We start from the raw sequence: 21,995 nt of genomic DNA on the forward strand, positions 1-21,995 counted from the left end.
CTTTTCACAATATGGCAGGCAGTCCTTGAGCCATGCCTGGCTTTGGGAAGAAGGTGCGAGGGCTCCAGCAGGATTGTAGAGCCCTCCTAGCTCCTTCTCAAACCTGGGCAAGTGCTAACTAGGCTTTGAGAATGAGGGAGGACTCTAGGACTCCTGTTTATGGAAGCTTTTAATGTTTAATAGGTTATTGTACTTTAGTGTTCTGTTGGAAGCCGCCCAGAGTGGCTGGAGAAAGCCAGCCAGATGGGCGGGGTATGAATAAATAAATAAATAAATATCCTCACCCCTCCTTCCCATAACCAGGCAAGTGCTTACTGGCCACCCTCTGTGCTCAGTGTCCATTTCAGGGGCAACCGGTCACTATGCCCTAAAACTATCTCTGTCAGACTCCTCTAGTTTAAGAACAGTCGGTTTAAGAACACTCCTGTTTACAAACTATTCAGTTTAGGAGTAGTGTCCCGATTTGCAAACTTTACCTTGGTCTAAGAATGGAAGCCAAACGGTGGAAGGGCACCAGCGGCGGTAGGCCTCATTAGGGAAAGTGCACCTCGGTTTAAGAACGGTTTTGGTTTAAGAACGGACTTCTGGAATGGATTAAGTTTGGAAACCGAGGTACCACTGTAGATGTCTTTGTTATGAAATTCTACTCAATATTGAGCCAGATTCCAATGTATAGTTAGCAGAGTAAAAACTTAAACATGTTGCAGGATTCCCAAAAAAGTAAGACCAGAGGCAATTGTATTTCATCCAGCAGAGCTTTACTGCTCCTGAAGGCAAATGAGCATAATGGTCACAAATCCAATACATTCAGGACTGGTACTGTCCATGAGAAATCCAGTTGCAGCAGACTTAACTTAAACCTACAATAACTTATAATAAGACTAAACCTTAACACGATATACAGAACACGACACCAGAAGGAAAGAGAGATAGAAAAGAGTGAAACCCAGGCTCCTTCTGGCCTTACGTTTATAGTCAGCATGACCTTGACAGAAGAAATAACAGAACCAGTTTAAGCCAGCTGTACTCAGCTTCTCTGAAGGAATAACCCAAACATCATGAACCTTCTGCTTGTTTCTTTCACACAGAGAAGCTTCCAGAACCCACTTGAATTCATTAGAATAGGAAAGATCTCGACACATCAGATCAATCCTTTCTGCACTAAGAAATGAAAACTGACACAACTAAGGTAAAAGATCTTCCACATAATATTTTATTTCATCTTTATACTTGGAACCACATTTTAAATTTCTGGATTCATTCATTCATTTATTTATTGGGATTACACTAAAATAACCACCCCAGAAAATGTATGCTATCTATTGTACCAGTATCACTGAATTGTGGCTCCCCCATAAATACGTCATTGTGGGTTTAAAAAACCCCCACCATTGGTATGCATGGATCTGATTCATCAAACTTCTGTAGCGGCTTCTTGGTTGAATTAAGATTTTCAAAGCTCCCATTCCCCCAAAATCCACACAGAAGCAATAAATTATTCTTCCAAAGCAAACCAGGCCTTTAATTTCAGGCTACATAAGTTATCAGTGAGAAACAAGAGCTGCAATGTGAGGAACAGATACTAATTAACAACAGAGATAATGTGGAAGCTGAAGCCACTGTGATCTGATGAAATAATATGGAAACTTGTTTATGCCTCAAGGCTCTTTAACCAACTTCTTTATGATGGGATTTCTCAGATTACTTAGCACTGATGTATGAAGCAACGGTATATAATATAATAATATGAGATAATATGAAAGATTTTAATAGTGTTTTTTTCCATAGGAGTGAGTTGCATTCATTAGAAGGAACTTTCCTTAGAATTCTGCCACAGAAGCATGTTAACTGGGATGCAAAGTTTATTTTACTGTGTGAGCAACCTAGAGGGAGGGAACCACCAGAAGGCCCTTGGAGCTGGACCTCAGGTTTAAAGGTCAGCACCAACACTTTGAATTGTGCTCGGAAATGTACTAGAAGCCAATGTAGGTCTTTCAGGATTGGTGTTATATGGTCTCGGCGGCCACTCCCAATCACCAGTCTGGCTGCCACATTCTGGATTAGTTGTAGTTTCCATGTCACCTTCAAAGGTAGCTCCACATAGAGCGCATTGCAGTTGTTCAAGCGGGAGATAACCAGAGCATGCACCACTCAGGCAAGACAGTCTGTGGGCAAGTACGGTCTCAGCCTGCATACAAGATGGAGCTGGTAGACAGCTGCCCTGGACACAGAATTGACCTGCACTTCCATGGACAGCTGTGGGTCCAAAATGACTCCTAGGCTGCGCACCTGGTCCTTCAGGGGCACAGTTACCCCATTCAGGACCAGGGAGTCCTCCACACCTCCCTGTCCCCCGTCCCCCCAAAAAACAGTACTTCTGTCTTGTCAGGATTCAACCTCAATCTGTTAGCTGCCATCCATCCTCCAACTGCCTCCACACACTCACACAGGACATTCACCGCCTTCACATGGAGTTAAAGAGTGGGTTTTTCCTAAGAAGCCAGGCAAGGGAGAAACCAACCGTGCTTTCTAGGCACAGGACAAGCAGAATTGTGGGTGAGCCCCGACAGCTGCTGATGCATCATAGCGGCAAGCAAGTGTGCACTGTGTGAGCCACGGATCTCTAGTTTCAAGTCTCCTGTGCAATTGATGGAAATCATGGAAATGAATGGGGACGCCATGGCCCTCAAGACAGTCACTGAGCCCAGGACATCTGGTCCATCCTTCTGTCAGGTTGTGGTGCCTGACAGAGTCACGCAGGGTTCATGCGGGCCACAGGGAAGAGAATAGGACATGGCTATTGTTGAATGCTATGGCCCTATTGTTTGCAGGAGGAAGGGGGTCATTAGGGAGACAAGCTGCTATAATGCGGCTTTCAAGGGGGACAATGGCGTGTTTGTTTTTTAACAGGAGATGTCATTGGAGTGAAACAAGGACCACCTCCTTGAAGCAACTCCAAGGCCGACAGCACAAACCCTTTTATGAGACAGATCCGTGCAACTTGACACAGTAAGGGCAGACTTTTGAAAATCTGTTTTGAATGCACAGAGATTATTTCTATGGAGCCAGTTCAGTCACCTCCCTACCCCAGTGTTAAATCAGTGTGGTGTGGTGAATTCATCTCCACACCTCCTTGTTTAAGAATGGGATTTGAAAAGCAATGTCTGCGGAGGTACCTAATTTTTGCTCTATAAGACTCACTTCTTGCAAAGAAGAGCAGAAATGACTAGGCCTCCTCTGCTCTTCTTTGCAAAGGAGCAGGAAGAGCTATTGCACAACAAATGTCTTCCTCTGCTGCAACAGCCAAAGCAGCCACATAATCGAGCCATGACACGATTAGCTCAGTCAGTAGAGCATGAGACTCTCAGCCTCAAGGTCGGGGGTTCCAGCCCCATGTTTGGGCAAAATATTTCTGCATTGAAGGTGGCTGGACTTAATGACCCTCATGGTCCCTTCCAACTCTGTGATAACTTTTCAGCACAGAATCGGGGTGTCCTGTTTTTACAAAGCATTATGAATAATACTCCAAAATTCGCAGCCAGTAAGCATCTTATTAGGACCATCTGAAACGTTTCAAAATGGCACGCAAGCCTCTGAGTTCTGCAGAACTCTTCCTCAGATGAGATGCCACGCAAAGCAGAAGTTGTGGGAGATGAAGTAGGGGAGCTAAGTAAGAAAAATAGAGTTGACCTTGAAGTGTTTGAGGTTTGTTTTTGACTTGGGCTAGTGGCTTGAAGGGACGCAGGTGGCACTGTGGGTTAAACCACAGAGCCTAGGACTTGCCGATCAGAAGGTCAGTGCTTCGAATCCTCACGCTGGGGTGAACTCCCATTGCTCGGTCCCTGCTCCTGCCAACCTAGCAGTTCAAAAGCACGTCAAAGTGCAAGTAGATAAATAGGTACCATTCCGGTGGGAAGGTAAACAGCGTTTCCATGCGCTGCTCTGGTTCGCCAGAAGCGGCTTAGTCATGCTGGCCACATGACCAGGAAGCTGTACGCCGGCTCCCTCGGCCAATAAAGCGAGATGAGCGCTGCAACCCCAGAGTCGGCCACGACTGGACCTAATGGTCAGGGGTCCCTTTACCTAGTGGCTTGAAATGCAGCAAAATCATTACCGTACATCTACGCTGCTGTTTCCCACTTCATAGTACTAAAGGAGTTAAATGGGTATAATACACACACACACACCCAATACACGCACACACACACCAATTTATCAATATTAAAAAGATTATAATAATGTACTTTTTTATTATTAAAAATGCATAATTAAGTTTATAAAGCAGCTGGTTTTCAGCCTAAAGCGCAATTCTGCAGAACTGCCAGGCAGATGGGCATCGGGAATGCTCCCGCCAAGCCTACAGCAAGACTCATTGCATCTTCCTGCTCCATCCCTTCCTACCACTGTTACATCAGCAAACCCAAGAGCAGGGGTAGGCAACCTAAGGCCCAGGGGCCGGATGCAGCCCAATCGCCTTCTCAATCTGGCCCACGGATGGTCTGGGAATCAGCATTTTTTTACATGAGTAGAATGTGTCCTTTTATTTAAAATGCATCTCTGGGTTATTTGTGGGGCATAGGAATGCGTTCATATTTTTTTCCAAAATATAGTCCAGCCCACGACATGGTCTGAGGGACGGTGGACCGGCCCACGGCTGAAAAAGGTTGCTGACCCCTGCCCAAGAGGCTCAGTGGTTTAGACCAAAGCACCACCCATGTGGTCCTTGGACCAAACCTTATAACTTACTGTGATAGCATCAGTCAAGCCAGGGTCCGGTACACTTATTAGCCCAATTGAAACAGTCAGCTTTGCAGTCAGTTTTGCAGCAACATTGAAGGGCAACTGTCCACTACATAAAGATAAAAAAACCTCACCAGTTTTAAAGATAAAAACCCACACCAATACTGTGGGCTTCATTTCAGTGTTCGGCCTCAGGCAGGTGTTTTTGTTTTTTGTTTTGCAAACAACAGGTCTTGCCAAAGTTAGCAACTGAGATATACAGTGGTACCTCTGGTTAAGAACTTAATTCGTTCTGGAGGTCCGTTCTTAACCTGAAACTGTTCTTAACCTGAGGCACCACTTTAGCTAATGGGGCGTCCCACTGCTGCTGCGCGGCCGCCGTGCGATTTCTGTTCTCACCGTGAAGCAAAGTTCTTAACCCGAGGTACTATTCCTGGGTTAGCGGAGTCTGTAACCTGAAGTGTCTGTAACCTGAAGCGTCTGTAACCTGAAGTACTACTGTACCACATATTTATTAACTCATTTCTGGCACTGAGTATTTTTTGACACAAGATCATGTATGCACTGAACCAATAGGACGGACAAACGGACAAACTTTTAAGACCTAAAAACAAGTACCGTATTTTTCGCTCTATAGGATGCACTTTTTCCCCTTCAAAAATGAAGGGGAAATGTGTGTGCGTCCTATGGAGCGAAGACGCCATAGCCCCGCGACCCTCTCCCGGCTGGAGAGGTGACGTGCGACTATGGCAGCAGCCTCTCCGCTGCGCCTTTCCGCTGCTCCCTGACCTGCTCTTTCGGGCTGGTAGTGGGCTTCCCCCCGCCAGCCCCAAAGAGCAGGTCGAAAGGAACCTGAAGCCTGGAGAGCAAGAGGGGTCGGTGTGCACCGACCCCTCTCGCTCTCCAGGCTTCCAAGGTAGCCGCCTGAACGCACCTTAAACGGCACCTTGTTTTAGAGCGGGAAAACAAGAGGGGGAAAATTCTCCCTCTCTCTGCGCAGCGCCTCCTGCCGCTTCGCTGAAGGGGTGCTGGGCAGAAAGGGGGAAAAAATTTTTTCTTGTTCTCCCCCCTCTAAAACAAGGTGCGTCCTATTGTCCGGTGCGTCCTATGGTGCGAAAAATATGGTATATTAAATATACTGGCTCTCCCACCTCCCCAATCTTTCAAAGTTTGCTTGATGGCCCTCAGGTCGCTTCCAGCTTTATAATTCTATGATTTATTTTTGTGTGTGAAGTCGTGCAATTCAAAAAGCTTTCACTTGGCTTTTATTGGTTTTGTTTTTATTAGTGCTCTAAATGCTTCCATGGATCAAAAGCAGAAACATCATCTTAGGCTAGACAAACATCACCCTGGGGAATCCTTGGGGCTCAACTCTTGAAAGCATGGGATCTCTCGTTTGTCAGTTTCAATAAAAAGCCACTAAAAAAATAAGTGTGTGCCATGTGCTCTCAATAAAGGCGAGACCAGATCAATCAATGGCGAACACAATCTGCTCAGTTTGCCACCCGCAGCAAAAATCTATATAACACACGACCTCACCCGAGGGCTCCCTTCTCCATTTCACTTTTCACGACACAATGAAGCCACTATGCTCAAAGCGCATCTTGTACATCTGGCCACTTCACATTCACATGTTTCCCTCCATCCAGAATAAGGCTGGAAAATACCGTATTTCAGCCTCCACTGAAATCAGCGGCGCTTACTTTCGAAGAAACGTGCAGCCCATCGGACTGCACAAGCAAATCCACGCAACTAAGTTTACTACAGGGCTGCAAACTAGGGGTTTCTGCCTAGATGTCTTGCTACAAAAAGCAGTGCCAGCCCCATGCATTTTGCTGCCAGATGTCTCCCGCCCCAACAAATTAGGACCGGCACTTTACAACCCTTCCTGCTGCATCAGACAATGATTCCCACCATTATCTATGCTACTCCAAGCTATGGTATTACTGGAAACAGGTTGCCAGAATCTCCTTCTGCTCCTCTCTGCTTCTGTTTCTTAAAGAGGTTGAGAAGTGATGAGGTTGAGAAAGAGATTCAGCTACCGTATTTTTCGCTCAATAAGACGCACCCGACCATAAGACGAACCTAGTTTTTAGAGGAGGTAAACAAGAAAAAAAGTATTCTGAATCAAATGTTGCTGAAGACTTCCCGCGGCTATCCCTGAAGCCAGAACAGCACACACATTTCCTCTTACTTTTTAGGAGGGGCAAAGTGCATCTTATAGAGCGAAAAATACGGTATTTACAAGTAGGGCTGCCATATTTCAACAAGTTAAAAACCAGGACACCTCAAAAGTTGAGCTTTTTATAGGAAAACCCCAAAGTTGTGGAGCTTTTTTCAGACAAACCACAAAGTTGTGGAGCATTTTTAAACGAAAATGCCAAAAAAATGCCTTCCGGAAATCCCCCCCCCCCCGACATCACTTCCGCCTTTAAAATTCTGGGAAAATTCGGAAAAATCCAGACGTATGGCAGCCCTATTTACAAGGATGTTAGAAAACAACGGGTAGAATAATTGTTCAATTTAAACACATTAGGAAGGAGGTCTTGGGCTGCGCAAACACATTTAATTCTAGAATCAGTGGTGATGGAGTACTTTTTTTTAACATAGTCCACACACAACCTATATCTAGTGCATATTTTTGCCCTTGAAAAAGTGCTTCTTGAGAAACTGTTTCATTGCATTAATAAAAGCTAATTGCTGATTCTTTCTGTATTATCCCCTGTGTGTCCAGACATGGGCAGCCCTGGCAATTTGAGTATATCCTCACCAGCCTAATGGCATTGTGCGTGGGGCATATTCCAAGACTGCAATCACCACCTGCTTCGACATTCACCTGCAGCACATGCAGGGCAGAAAAGGCATGGGTAACCTAATCAAGGTGAGGGTTTTCAAATGAACATCAAGCAATCTTACTCACCTTTTTGGATGGCAAGCTATAGAATAAATCCAGGCTGAACCACAATTGTGTAAAAAGTGAGATCACAGTCATTCTGAAACTCACCTACAGGTGGTACCTAACACCAAGAAAACTAGCGCTAATACGCCCAGGAACCTCACCAAAATGCTGGAGAGGGTGCACCTCCACAGGCACATACCTTCACATGTGGTGGGAGTGCCCCAAAATCCAACTATTCTGGACAACAGCCATGGGAGAAATATGTAAAATAACTAAGCAAGTATTATAAATCACCCCAGAATTGGCCCTACTAAACATCTTCCAAGACAATAATGCACATTTACACCACAAAGAACTCATAACCCACCTACTTTCAGCAACCAGAAACACCATAACCAGACACTGGAGAGATCTGTCAGGAGTAAGCATGGACTCATGGTATGGGAAACAGCCTCACTAGAAAAATTAACCAATAAACTGAAACTGACAGAGGAACAAATAGAAGAAGATGCCTTCACCCCGGTATGGCTTCCCTTTATCACATACACAGCCCAACAAGACAATGACAAGAATCCACCAACAACATACAAATCAGTATGGATAACCTGATCCAAAACACCCACCCACCCCACTCAGACATGAAAACAAAGATCACCACAGCCAATCACAAACAAACAACCACACCCTAGGCCAGGGGTCTGCAACCTTTAAGACAAAAAGAGCCACTTGGACCCGTTTCCGAAGAAAAAAAAACTGGGAGCCGCAAAACTCGTCATTATAAAAATAACTTTTTTGTCACTTTTTTATTATTATTTCTTTGTTTGACCCCTCAGAATTACTCCTCCTCATATAAATAAACCTTAAATTAACAAGTTACCTTTTGTGTGTGTGTGTTCTTCACTCCCCTTCAAAACAGTGACCAGCGTACATGCCCCCTTTCAATGCAGTGACCAGTGTACATGCCCCTTACAATGTAGCGGGCGGGCGGGAAGGTGACGTCGGGACGGTGCGTGACTAATGCACGCACCGCCCCCATGCAACGTCACAGCCAGTACAGCGCCCGCCACAGTGGGGAGTGTTGGGGCGCACAATGCGCCTCCTCCCCTCGCTAGTATCCACCCCGGAGCCACGACAAAGGTGTAAAAGAGCCACATGCGGCTCTGGAGCTGCGGGTTGCAGACCCCTGCCCTAGGCCAACCCCCAACCTCTCTCACCACCAAAGAAACACAAGTGAATAGCAGAGAACCTGCACAAGTGACGCTGACACAAAACCCCATGTATATTAAGTAAAATAGAAACATCGGCACCTGACCCCACCCCCACTCACTTCTCCCCCCTCCACCTCATTCCCCCTTTTCTTCCTAATGTCTCAACAACATTGCACATACTTTTGTAAACCAAGAAAATCTTTAAGTTTCTTGGTTTACAAAGAGAGAGAGAGATCACAGGGCAATCAGATGCAGAAAAAGTACATTGATAAATACATATTTCACCAGGTTAATTCACACAATATGTTTTGACGTTTTTGATGTTTTGATGACTTCAACTTCATGGTTCAAAACTTAGGGTATGGTGCTGAATTGTTAAGTTCCACTTCTGGCATTGGTCTACTGTTTGATACTGCATTACAATGGTAATGTAAATATGTGAAGCAGGGGCAAGGCACAGGTCTCCTTGGTGCCTTCCCGACAGCAACTGGCTTGGGGATCCCAAATAATACAAGCGGGGCTGTGACACTGGCAAAAAGGTAAAGGACCCCTGGATGGTTAAGTCCAGTCTAAGGCAACTATGGGGTTGCCTTGGTGCTCATCTTGCTTTCAGGCTGAGGGAGCCAGTGTTTGTCCACAGACTACCGTATTTTTCGCTCTATAACACGCACCCGACCATAACACGCACATAGTTTTTAGAGGAGGAAAACAAGAAAAAAAATATTCTAAACGAAACAGTGGATGTATGATTTTTGTGGTTCATGCTGTGGCCACAGACATGTGATCTGACGGTGAGTTTGGGGTAGCCCAATGCAAAAATCCTGAGGATCCATGCTTTGTAAACACGTTTTAAGTGGGGAGGGAAGCAAAAGCACTCAAGGGACAAGGAACACGCGTGGGGTGGGTGGAGAAGGATGCTGTTAATAATGCAGAAGAGGGGTATAAGAGGAGAAGGCTCCTCTCCTCTCCCGCTTTGCTCCTTTAAAGCAAGCAGGCTCTCTGTCCCTCTCTCCTCCCCACTCAGCGGCTCTTCTCCCGCTTTGCTGTTTCAAAGCGAGCCACGGAGGAGGGAAGGAAGGGGAACCATGGATCCTCTGCTCACGACTGCAGCAGATCCCCCCGCCATCCGTAGGCATTCACTCCATAACACGCACAGACATTTCCCCTTACTTTCTAGGAGGAAAAAAGTGGGTGTTATGGTGCAAAAAATACGGTACTTTCTGGGTCATGTGGCCAGCATGACTAAAACGCTACTGGTGCACAGAGGACCATGACGAGTGCCAGAGCACACAGAAACGCCATTTACCTTCTCACCGCAGCGGTACCTATTTATCTACTTATGCTGGTGTGCTTTCGAACTGCTAGGTTGGCAGGAGCTGGGACAGAGCAACAGGAGCTCCCCCGTTGCGCAGATTCAAACCTCTAACCTTCCAAAAAAGCACCAGACACACTAATGGTGCCATGCAAATTGCTATTGAAACTGTTCACGCTTCGTGTGTTCACTTGCAAATCCCTAAATCGGAAAGTCAAGTTTGGCTTCTTAGAAGCTGCCATAGAAAAGGAAAGATATGGAATAGTCGAGCTATTCCAAATCATTGCAATCCATTACAATTCGCCTCTTGAAATATATTGGCACCCACCTTGTTAACGGATATTCATACTGACACCTATCAAGCTGGTTGCTCTCAGCCTTGGACAAAAAGGAACACAATTTGCAGGCCCTAGCAGAGGTGACAATTCAGTACTTTCCTACAACACCTCATTACACCACAATTTAATCTCTCCTTCTCTGCCTCCCCCTCCCCCCATTAGCTGGGAAAGAATTGCCTGAGCATTTCTGAATACTACAGAAGTCAAAAGTGGCAGGGCAAAAAAAGAGAGAAAGATAAAGAGAGTGGGATGAGGGACTCAAAAAAGAAAATTATGTAGAGAATAGAAAATTTATAAAGGAACAAAAAAGAGAAAAAGAAAAAATAAAGAAACAACAAAGATACGATAAGTTAGAGGAACATTGAAACAAAAAATAACTAGAGAATGGATAATATTCAACAACTATGTAAAACTTTATTGCACAAATAATTCCATATTAGCAGAAATTGAGTGATATTTGTAAAGAAAACGATTAGAGGAATATATACAAAGTAGAAAGAAATGATATTATACCATACAAATCTGTGTTAAAAAAGAATGTTTATATTACAGTATAATGAGAAGGATGGGAAAGATTGTGTCGATGAACACTTTTATTGTGTAAATAATGTTGTCTTTTTCTCTTTTGATTTTTTTTACTTCGTGTTATTTCTTTATTTTTTTCTTTGCCTCTTTTTTGTTCCTTTATAAATTTTCTATTCTCTACATAATTTTCTTTTTCTTCATATGTAAAGAGACAGCGTACAATGTTTGAATAGATATGTAAATTTTTAATCAATAAAGAATAATATTATTATTAATAATAATAGGGGAGAAAGGAGGAGATATTTGCCTATAACCACCTTCCAAACATAAAAAGGACAGGATGCAAGAAAACCTCTTTTGGTGGAATCTGATAGGAAAGAAAGCACAACTGCTGAGTTCTTAGTAACAGCAGCTTCCCCCAGGGAAGAGCCACACTAGATATGATGACTTATGAGTGTGTTTGCAGGTAAGCACACAGCCCACCAATAAACCACATTCAAGGTGAATTACAACGGTGGCTCTTCATTTCCATTCTGTATTATTGAGCCTGGATAGCTCAGTTTGTTAAAACAGGGGCCAGCAAACTTTTTCAGCAGGGGGCCGGTCCACTGTTCCACAAACCTTGTGGGGGACTGGACTATATTTTGGAGGGGGGGAAATGAATGAATTCCCATGCCCCACAAATAACCCAGAGATGCATATTATAATAATAAAAAATATTTATACCCCAACCTTCCTGGTTCAGGAAACCACGCTCAGGGCAGCTAACAACAAATTTAAAACACTTAATTGAGGCAACAAAAAAACAGCATAAAATACAGTATAAAGCATTAATAACAATAAAATCAAAAATCAAAAATCTGTTTGGGGGGAAATCCATCCAATAAACATTAGATGATCACCAGGGCTAGCTGGCTAAATTAGTCCCACTTGGGCCAGCGAGGAGACCAGGAGAAAACCAGCTGTGGGATCCCAGAGCGGGCAATCTTCACAAAAAGGGGAGGGGGAGGGAAGGAAGGGGAACAAAAGATCAGGCCAGGTTCAAATTGAACGCCAGGCGGAATAGTTCTGTCTTACAGGCCCTGCGGAAGGTAGTTAAATCCTGCAGGGCCCTGGTCTCATGGGACAGAGCATTCCACCCCTAAATAAAAGGACACATTCTACTCATGTAAAAACACACTGATTCCTGGACCATCTGCAGGCCAAATTTAGAAGGCGATTGGCCGGATCTGGCCCCTGGGCCTTAGTTTGCCTACCCCTGGGTTAGAACATGGTGCTGATAACACAGAGGTGCAGGTTCCATCCTCGTATGGGACAGCTGCATATTTCTGTAGGGGGGGGGGCTGGACTAGGCGATTCTCAGAGTCCTGTCCAATTCTATAATTCTATGAAGACAGCTCTGACTGCAGTAAAAAGGGGGTTTCTCCCCCATTCCTTCTTAAACTAATCTTTTCAACATTTCTTTCTTTCATTCAGCTGACTTCGCCACCTGAATGAAATAACACTTACCTACTCAGATCCATTTACGGCAGCATTATTGTTGTTGTTGTTGTTGTTGGTACCCAGTCAGCGTTTCTCAACCTGTGGGTCCCCAGATGTTGTTGGACTACAACTCCCATCATCCCTGAGCTCTGGCCTTGCTAGCTAGGGGTGATGGGAGTTGTAGTTCAACAACATCTGGGGACCCACAGGTTGAGAAAGGCTGCTAGTAAGTGAAAACAGGTCAATATCCACCACTACAACTGATGGACAGTCCAAAAGGTCTCATCTCTAACCAATGCATATTTCATTTGAAATTTCAACAGCTGGTGTTCACTATCTCAACAAGCCAAAACAAAATGAATTCAACATTTCCCTCCCGATAACATTTCCCACTATGATATGCAAGACTGAACCAAAGGATATATTTTTCAATCACTTATAACAAAGAGTTTGGGCCATTTTGTGCAAACATCACAGGTGCCGTTTTAAATGACGAAATTGCTTCTCGACAAAAGGCACTGCCACATCTATACTTAATGAAGCAATGTATAATTTATCACATTATGTGAACTCTGTAATAAAATTTCAGAATGTAAAAGCCAGTCCTCCTTTATGATTTCCTAGAGATAACTCTCATAATGTATACAAATAATGTTAAAAGTGCCAGGACCAAAAGGGATAATATCAATTTGCATGCAGTCCTTTAAAGAAATGGAAGAAATTGATTTGCTGAGAATTCAGAGAGAGAGAGAGAGAGAGAGAGAGAGAGAGGGAGAAAGGGGGGGGGGAGATTATTCAGCCCAGACCAGACAGCACTGTGTTGGAGATTACTGTTTTGGTGATATAAACATGGAGTCACTACTGTAATTATGCCTCACATGAATCAGTGGTCTGGAAAAACATGGCAGTTCTTATTCGCTTGATGGTTTTTGATAAATTTACATTGATATCACAGATGGAAAGGATCTGCTTCATCATTTGCTATGACTGTAGTGGAAGAGATCTGAACAGCGTCACTTGACACAATACTCCCTGCCTCCCATTTCAGGTGTTGCCAATTACATTGTCCATCTCCCAGTGAACACTCCATGGAGAAATGCAATTTAAACTGGTGGGACACAAATTGCCAGGAGCGAGTCTCCTCCAGCACCATAATTCAAAAGCATCAATTCTTCAGTGATCAGCCTTCTTTATGGTCCAGCTCTTACTTCCATACATCACTACTGGGAAAACCATAGCTTTAACTATACGGACCTTTGTCGGCAAGGTGATGTCTCTGCTTTTTAAGATGCTGTCTAGGTTTGTCACTGCATTTCTCCCAAGAATCAGGCGTCTTTTAATTTTGTGGCTGCTGTCACCATCTGCAGTGATCATGGAACCCAAGAAAGTAAAATCTCTCACTGCCTCCACTTCTTCCTCTTCTATTTGCCAGGAGGTGATGGGACCAGTGGCCATGATCTTTTTTTTTTATGTTGAGCTTCAGACCATATTTTGCGCTCTCCTCTTTCACCTTCATTAAAAGGTTCTCTAATTCCTCCTCACTTTCTGCCATCAAGGTTGTGTCATCTACATATCTGAAGTTGTTGATATTTCTTCTGGTGGTATACAAATTAAAAGTGATGACGGTGATGATATCTCCACTGCCACCTGGTCGATTTAGGGGAGCGTGGTTCTTGCCAGCTTCTGACCTGCTCACATTCTTGGCCCTCCTCTTTTAGGACTGCGTGTTAAATGCACACAGCACAGCTGCTCTGGAAATGTTCTGCTCTTCCCATATTTTAAGCTATTCACCATTCAAGACGACCATTCTCATCTGATACCTTTCCGTTTTTTTCCAAATGCCCTTGCTTTGTTTATACCTCCTCTAAAACATCAGTGGAGTTTGGGTATGCATGCACATTAACTGCTGGAAACCCAAATTGCTTTCAGAACGAGCTAATTGTCTGTGTTTAATTGGCAATGAGCATGATTTAAAGTCTTTGCATTTTATTAGTCTCTCTAGACTACTGATGCATACATAGCACCGTAGAGAGACTTTGTTCTTTTTACATGGATACAGCAATCTCCCAAGTGAAAGGAAACAACTAGGTTAACTTTCCAGGATTTGACAATGTTGCTGCTTTTTTAAAAAATGAGGCACTACTATATAATAGATAAAAGGAATGTATAGGAGTGTTCTCTCCATTCTTGGTGCTTTGGGGATGCATTTTGGTTCTCTTAATACCACTAATTAGCATTCATTTGCGACTTTATGTGCTCCAAGGAAGAAGCGTTGCTGGCATCGCTCTTAAATTACAGCGGATAGTTTTGCTAAAACCCAGCTCAGTTAATTAAAAAAGAAAGAAAAGAAAACCCAGCTGAGCAAAGGTGGAAGATGTTTTAGAAAGTTTCCCAAATTAGCTGGGATCTGGATTTCCAAATAACACAAAATGAAATATAAACTGGTGCCATAAAACCAGTTTGTATCAAAATTATAAACAAATGCAAATACAACCTTAAAACGCTCATCTCAATAGAGCTAAAAGGTTTTGCCCTATGATCTTATTCATCTTATTGCCCTATGATCTTATTACTCTGGTAAATATATGTATCATATATAGCACACAGAGGGAGAGGTGAAGTGTTTTGAATTCACATATAATTTAAACGAATAGAAGAAAATATGAACGTAAACCAAAATAACACCTGCACATACAAAAAAAGTAGTAAAGACAATGTTGTAAAACAGCAAAAAACAACAAGAAAACATAGAACAATGTTTGTGTGTGCAAAACACCTCACGAATTAGGTCTTACTACATTTTTTTAAAATCTGTATTTATATTACGGTATTAATGCTGCTATAAGAATTCTAAGGTGTCATAAATAAAATGAATGTTCATGAGTGCACAAGGTACCTTATGTACATAAACCATTTGTCTGAAATAGCATAGGAGAGCAATCCTGAAGCCATCTTGACTCTTTAAGACCCCAAATATTTCCTCTCATGATGGTTCGTTTCACTTACAAATCCTACACATCCTGTCTTAAGGGCATATTTTGTGTATGAATAGGGTAGGCCTGTGACCTGGATTCAAAAACTAAGGTATTTATTACCTCAAAAGAATGGATCAGACAGCCCAGGTAATGCATTCAGTGACCATTTGACATAGGACTACCATCCGTCGCGGGTGGCGCTGTGGGTTAAACCACAGAGCCTAGGACTTGCCGATCAGAAGGTCGGCGGTTCGAATCCCCGCGACGGGGTGAGCTCCCGTTGTTGGGTCCCTGCTCCTGCCAACCTAGCAGTTCAAAAGCACCTCAAAGCGCAAGTAGATAAATAGGTACCGCTCCAGTGGGAAGGTAAACGGCGTTTCCGTGCGCTGCTCTGGTTCGCCAGAAGCGGCTTAGTCATTCTGGCCACATGACCCAGAAGCTGTACGCCGGCTCCCTCGGCCAGTAAAGCGAGATGAGCGCCGCAACCCCAGAGTCGGTCACGACTAGACCAAATGGTCAAGGGTCCCTTTACCTTTTTTACCATCTGTCCAGAATTTCCCGGACATATACAGGATTCGTCTGTCGGAAATAGTGTCCAGGCGGAATTTCCAAAAATCGGTAAAAATGTCAGGGAAAATATATACGTCTGGCAACCATTTGGGCAGTGTTTATTTTTATTTTTATTTTGCGAATTTCCTTAAAAAATGCTCACCAACTTCATTTTTATTTTATTTTTAGATTTTGGAAAAAGAACTCAGCAACTTTTGTGTCCGGATTTTCATTTTTTGAAAGATGGCAGCTCTATTTCACCATTATCAGGTATCTTGTTAGGCAGGAGACAAGCAACACTCTCAAATTTCTGTTGTAGACTGCCTCTTTCTGTGATGTGTGCGTGATGTTTTTTGGGTGGTCTTCGGCGAAGGGGTTGGGCAATTTCTTTAAAAGTTCTTGTATACCTTCGTTTTGGGTCATCACCTCCTTGCAAGGGGGGCAGGATGGGACTCTGTTGCATCAGAAAAATAAATATCTGTTTTTCTTTCACTGGTTCCTGCCTCCATCCATTCTTCTCTGACTGAGAATGGACTTAGAGGAAACTGAGTCCTTTGATGGAGAAGGGCTGTAAAGGGCAGCCCCAAATTTTTCTAGAACACTGCTTTACTGCTATATTTAAGTTTTAGTTAGTAAAAAATTATCATCTTATGGATATTTTAATCACTGTTGTATTTGTCAGCTGTCCTGAGAAGCTTTTCTCATTTATATACATGTTTATTAATTTTTAACATACTAATTATTATTCATACAACAAAACTTCTCATCTTATACAATAATTTTTGGACTTTGGTCAACACCTCTGATGATTTTTCGTTCTTATCACTTATTGTGCATTTCTTAATTTCATATTACCTTTAATTATCTTTAACTAAAAATTTTCCTCATTATCTTTTTTGCAACATTTCAAATAATGCACCTTACAAAACTTCTTGCAAGCCTACGAGCGTAATCTGTTCATCACAATTACTTTTCAAATAGTCCGTAAATTTACTCCAGCCTTCTGAGAATCTCTGGTTTCGAATTCTTCCTGTTAGCTTATCTAATTCTGCATAGTCCATCATTTTCCTCCTCCATTCTTCTTTCGTCGGTAATTCTTCTTGCTTCCAATTTTGTGCCAATAATATTCTTGCTGCCGTCAGTCCTGAGAAGCTTTTCAATACCTTTCATCTCCAGTTAGGACAGGGGTGGGGGGACCTGTCCCTGAAATCTTGCAGAGCTGTTGCCGGAACGCGTAAACAATCTTGGTATGACCTAGTACAAGACAGTTTTCCATGATCCCAGTACTCTTAGCCGCCTGCCAAACACAGGCCTCAGAATTTGCAAATATGTGCAGGGAGGAAGTAGCAAATGCAAAGAGGTATCAAGGTGATTGAGATAGTCTGGCAGATGGGCAAAAGCAAGCATATGCTACCTAAGGTTGGGAACACAAGCAAGCCTGGGGGACAGGGGATGGACCCAGCTGTTAAGTTATCTAAGCCAAATGACATGAAGGCCACAGTATAACCTGAAGTCATATTGGCAGAGTGTCTCGCATGCGTCTGCCATAAATAGCGTTGCTACGAAGAATGAACGAGTACAGAGGAGGGCAGCCAAGATGATCAAGGGTTTGGAAACCAAGCCTTATGAGGAACGGTCAAAGGAGCAGAACATGTTTAGCCTGGAAAAGAGGAGAGATGATTGCAACATACTGCTTTTTTTTTTTGTTAGAGCGTTTATTAATTTTCCAATAAAGGTAAAGGGACCCGTGACCAATAGGTCCAGTTGTGACCGACTCTGGGGTTGCGGCGCTCATCTCGCTTTATTGGCCGAGGGAGCTGGCATACAGCTTCCGGGTCATGTGGCCAGCATGACTAAGCCGCTTCTGGGGAACCAGAGCAGAACATGGAAACGCCGTTTACCTTCCCGCCAGAGCGGTACCTATTTATCTACTTGCGTTTGACGTGCTTTCGAACTGCTAGGTTTGCAGGAGCAGGGACCGAGCAACGGGAGCTCACCCAGTCACGGGGATTCGAACTGCCGACCTTCTGATCGGCAAGTCCTAGGCTCTGTGGTTTAATCCACAGCGCCACCCGCGTCCCTAATTTTCCAATAAAAACATCCAATTGTCATTCAAATCATAATCATAATCCAATAAAAATAAAAAACTAAAATAAAAAATCCAATTGTCTTCCGAATTTAGTTCAGGCTGTGGGAAGCCACAAATTAGAGCAACATACTGCTAATACTGGAGGAACGGTGTGGCTTGATTTAATCACGGCTGTGGCCATCTTGCAAGATGCTGAAAAAGATGGAGGACTACCTATGGAATACCACTCTGCCAAGCAATGCCCATATACTTTCAGCTGCTAATTTCTGAAGATCCGAGCCCAGTACCAGGGATGGGGGAAGAACACATTGCAAGCCACTTTCCCCCCAACCCGAGCTTAGGCAGACAACAATTTCACATAAAATTAACCCAAGCAGGTCCAGTTATACACTGAAAGAAAGGCAGCCTTTTATGATATGTAACCACCCTCTGTTATTTACCCTTTTTTTCTTTTTCTTCTTGCATGGGGGTATATGTGTTTCCTGGTAATCTTGGTCGCAGATCCGCTGTTATGTAAAGTGAAGTTAGCCTGGTGCAAATTGGATATGACTCGGCTATGCAGATTGGAAGAGGAGTGGGTGTCCTTTGTTTCCTCTACAAAAGGAATTGGCCATCATTCTAGTGCCTGCAGGCTTCCGAGCCCAGAAACTGCTTCTGGCCAGGCCTCCGTGGGGCATATTGTGTTGCACAAAACAGGGTGAAGCAGAGGTCAGGCTCGACTTCAAGCCCACACAGCAGAAGCGAGTAGATACACAACACACAAGCTGATCTGGCCATATGGATAGTTGGATAACATGAATTCCTTTACACATGGAACAATGTAAGACCAAGGAATACATCAGGACATTGGGGCTGAAACCTCTTTTTCCCTGCGTGGCAAGCTAGCACTTATACTAGCTGGCTGGCTTTTCTTGCTGCTATGTAATTTTTGTCTGCCTGTTGGTTTTCATTATTATTATTATTATTTTAAAAAAGGTGTGATAAGAATTTTAAGGTCTTAGATATATAATAAATGTACCAACCAAGCACGTACATAGATCAGCACAGGAAGACCGACCTGAAACCATTTTTGATTCCCAAATTGAGCAAATGTTTTCTCTGCAAGGTCAAAGGAAAATGGAAACGCCTCCCCATTATCTTATCCTCCACAAATCTTGTCTTAAGGGTATGTCTGTGTTTGAATAGGGTGAGCCTGTGACCTGGCTCAGGAACTAAGTATTTATCATTACAAAAGACTGGCCAGGCTCCCCAAGGTATCCAATCAAGTGAGCATTAACACGTAACCTGTCAGACGAGATAAACAACACACTCAGATTTCTTCTGTAGACCACCTTTTCTGTGATGTAGGTATGATGTATGGAAGGGTAGTCTTGAGCTCCAGGGCAGGGAATTTAAAATGTCTATATAAGGGCAGGCACACCTTTGTTCTGGGTTCCTCCTCCTTTCCTGCGTGTGAGGGGAGCACCCTGTTGCAACAGATCAATAAAGATCAGGCTTACGAGCTGCTTTGCTTCTCAATATTCTCTGGTTGGCCTCTGTTATTTTCTCCTACCAATAGGGAACCTACGTAAGGACTCTATATGGGCTCTTGGATACCCCATAAGGAAAATAGGGCAGATTTTGTTTAGAACAAAGGTTAAAGGTTTTTTATACAGTTGGGGATAGCTTTGGAAGCATTAGGCTCCTAAACTATTCTTTGCGCACAAGACACACCATATGGGGACTTTCGGTGAGGAAAAATGGCGGGCACCGTGGCAGCAAGCAGCTCCTGAAGCCAGCCAGAGCCAACTGCGCTACCAGGCTGTCTCCAGGCTGCTGAGGCTACTGCTGTCACGTTTCCCAGGGACAGATTTGCAAATCTGGGGACATTCTGGGGACGGAATTTGTCCGGGGAGAGAATTGCAAATCCAGGCAATGTCCCTGGGAACTGGGGACATCTGGCAACCCTAATCTAGAAGCAATAAAGAGGACCACATCCTGATGATTAGGCAATGGGCTTCCTTTACTCGTAAGTAGTGATTGTAAGTAGCGGGTGGCGCTGTGGGTAAAACCTCAGCGCCTAAGACTTGCCGATCGCATGGTCGGCGGTTCGAATCCCCGCAGCGGGGTGCACTCCCGCCGTTCGGTCCCAGCGCCTGCCAACCTAGCAGTTCGAAAGCACCCCCGGGTGCAAGTAGATAAATAGGGACTGCTTACCAGCGGGAAGGTAAACGGTGTTCCGTGTGCTGCGCTGGCTCACCAGATGCAGCTTGTCACGCTGGCTACATGACCCGGAAGTGTCTGCGGACAGCGCTGGCTCCCGGCCTATAGAGTGAGATGAGCACACAACCCTAGAGTCTGTCAAGACTGGCCCGTACGGGCAGGGGTACCTTTACCTTTACCTAGTGATCTCCAGTGTAGAAGCAGGCAGACAAGGAGGGAGGAAGAAGCAAACAAGCACTACCTTTTGGAGACATTTTTTTCCAAGCTGAAACAATCAACGGCCTAATTAGGTGGTGTTATCACTGGAGAAAGGAAAAAGGGGCAGGGAAAGAAATAGAGGAAACAGAGGGGGGGGGGAGAGGGAGAGGGAGGGAGGGAGAGAGAGAGAGAGAGAGAGAGACCTACATATTCATCAGACTAGTTCCAATTGGAGTTAGCTAAGGGCAGGGAGTTATTTAGCAGGCATGAGCATGCTCACTGAGGCGTGGAGGCTAAGGAAAAAGAAAGAGAGCTTGCCGGATCAAATAATCCCTCTCGGAACATATTTTGGAAGGCTAAAGCCAAGGGGGTCTGGTGGATAAAGTTGAAGCTCTAAAGCAAGGCCCTCTAGATGTTGTTGGGCTACAACTCCCGTCAGCCCCAGCCAACATGGCCAACTGTCAGGGAAGAGCCAATGGAGATAAGCACAGGGAAATTCAGGGAGAATGAAAGGAAGTACTTCACATAGTGCAGGGCTCAGCAAACCTTTTCAGCAGGGGGCCAGTCTACTGTCCCTCAGACCTTGTGGGCGGCCGGACTATATGTTGAAAAAAAAGAAGAACAACGAATTCCTATGCCCCACAAATAACCCAGAGATGCATTTTAAATAAAAGGACACATTCTACTCATGTAAAAACATGCTGATTCCCAGGCCGGATTTAGAAGGCGATTGGGCCGGATCTGGCCCCCGGGCCTTAATTTGCCTACCCATGACATAGGGCATTGATTTATTCCTTTGTATGCTTCCCTTCTTTCCCCACCCACTGGAATATAAATTGGCCAAGGGCAAACTGGATGGCAGTCCATCCGCTATGCTGCTGCTTTCTGATATTGTACATTATTTGATGCTTTTGTGGTTTATATATCTCTATCTATATATCATCTGTCTATCTATCTATATCTATCTATCTATCTAATCTATCTATCTATCTATCTATCTATCATCATCTATCTATCTATCATCTCTATCTATCATCTATCTATCTATCATCTACCTATCTATCTATCATCTATTATCTATCTATCTATCTATCATCTATCTATCTATCATCTATCGATCTATCTATCTATCATCTATCTATCATCATCATTATCTATCTATCTATCTATCTATCTATCATCTATCTATCATCTATCATCACCTATCTATTGTTGTAAAAGGTAAAGGTAAAGGACCCCTGGATGGTTAAGTCCAGTCAAAGGCGACTATGGGGTTGCAGCGCTCATCTTGCTTTCAGGCCGAGGGACCCGGCGTTTGTCCACAGACAACCTTCCAGGTCATGTGGCCAGCATGACTAAACCGCTTCTGGCTCAACGGAACGCTGTGACGGAAACCAGAGCGCACGGAAACACCGTTTACCTTCTGGCCACAGTGGTACCTAATTATCTACTTGCACTGGCGTGCTTTCGAACTGCTA

The 21,995-nt window shown here is 43.9% G+C and overlaps 1 protein-coding gene and 1 long non-coding RNA gene across 4 annotated transcripts in view; one reads left to right on the plus strand and one right to left on the minus strand.

The window, feature by feature from the left end:
- The window catches only part of RAB11FIP4 (RAB11 family interacting protein 4), a 196,450-nt gene that overhangs the window by 64,830 nt on the left and 109,625 nt on the right, over nt 1–21,995 (minus strand). The gene's annotated exons all lie outside the window — the stretch shown is intronic.
- LOC310671794 lies at nt 929–6,131 on the plus strand. The gene is made up of 3 exons (XR_014508200.1): nt 929–1,189; nt 2,911–3,009; nt 6,028–6,131. It is a non-coding gene; the product is annotated as an uncharacterized lncRNA (long non-coding RNA).

The sequence above is a fragment of the Podarcis tiliguerta genome, assembly GCF_965153285.1.
Source record: "Podarcis tiliguerta genome assembly, chromosome: 2".
Classification (NCBI taxonomy): Eukaryota; Metazoa; Chordata; class Lepidosauria; order Squamata; family Lacertidae; genus Podarcis; species Podarcis tiliguerta.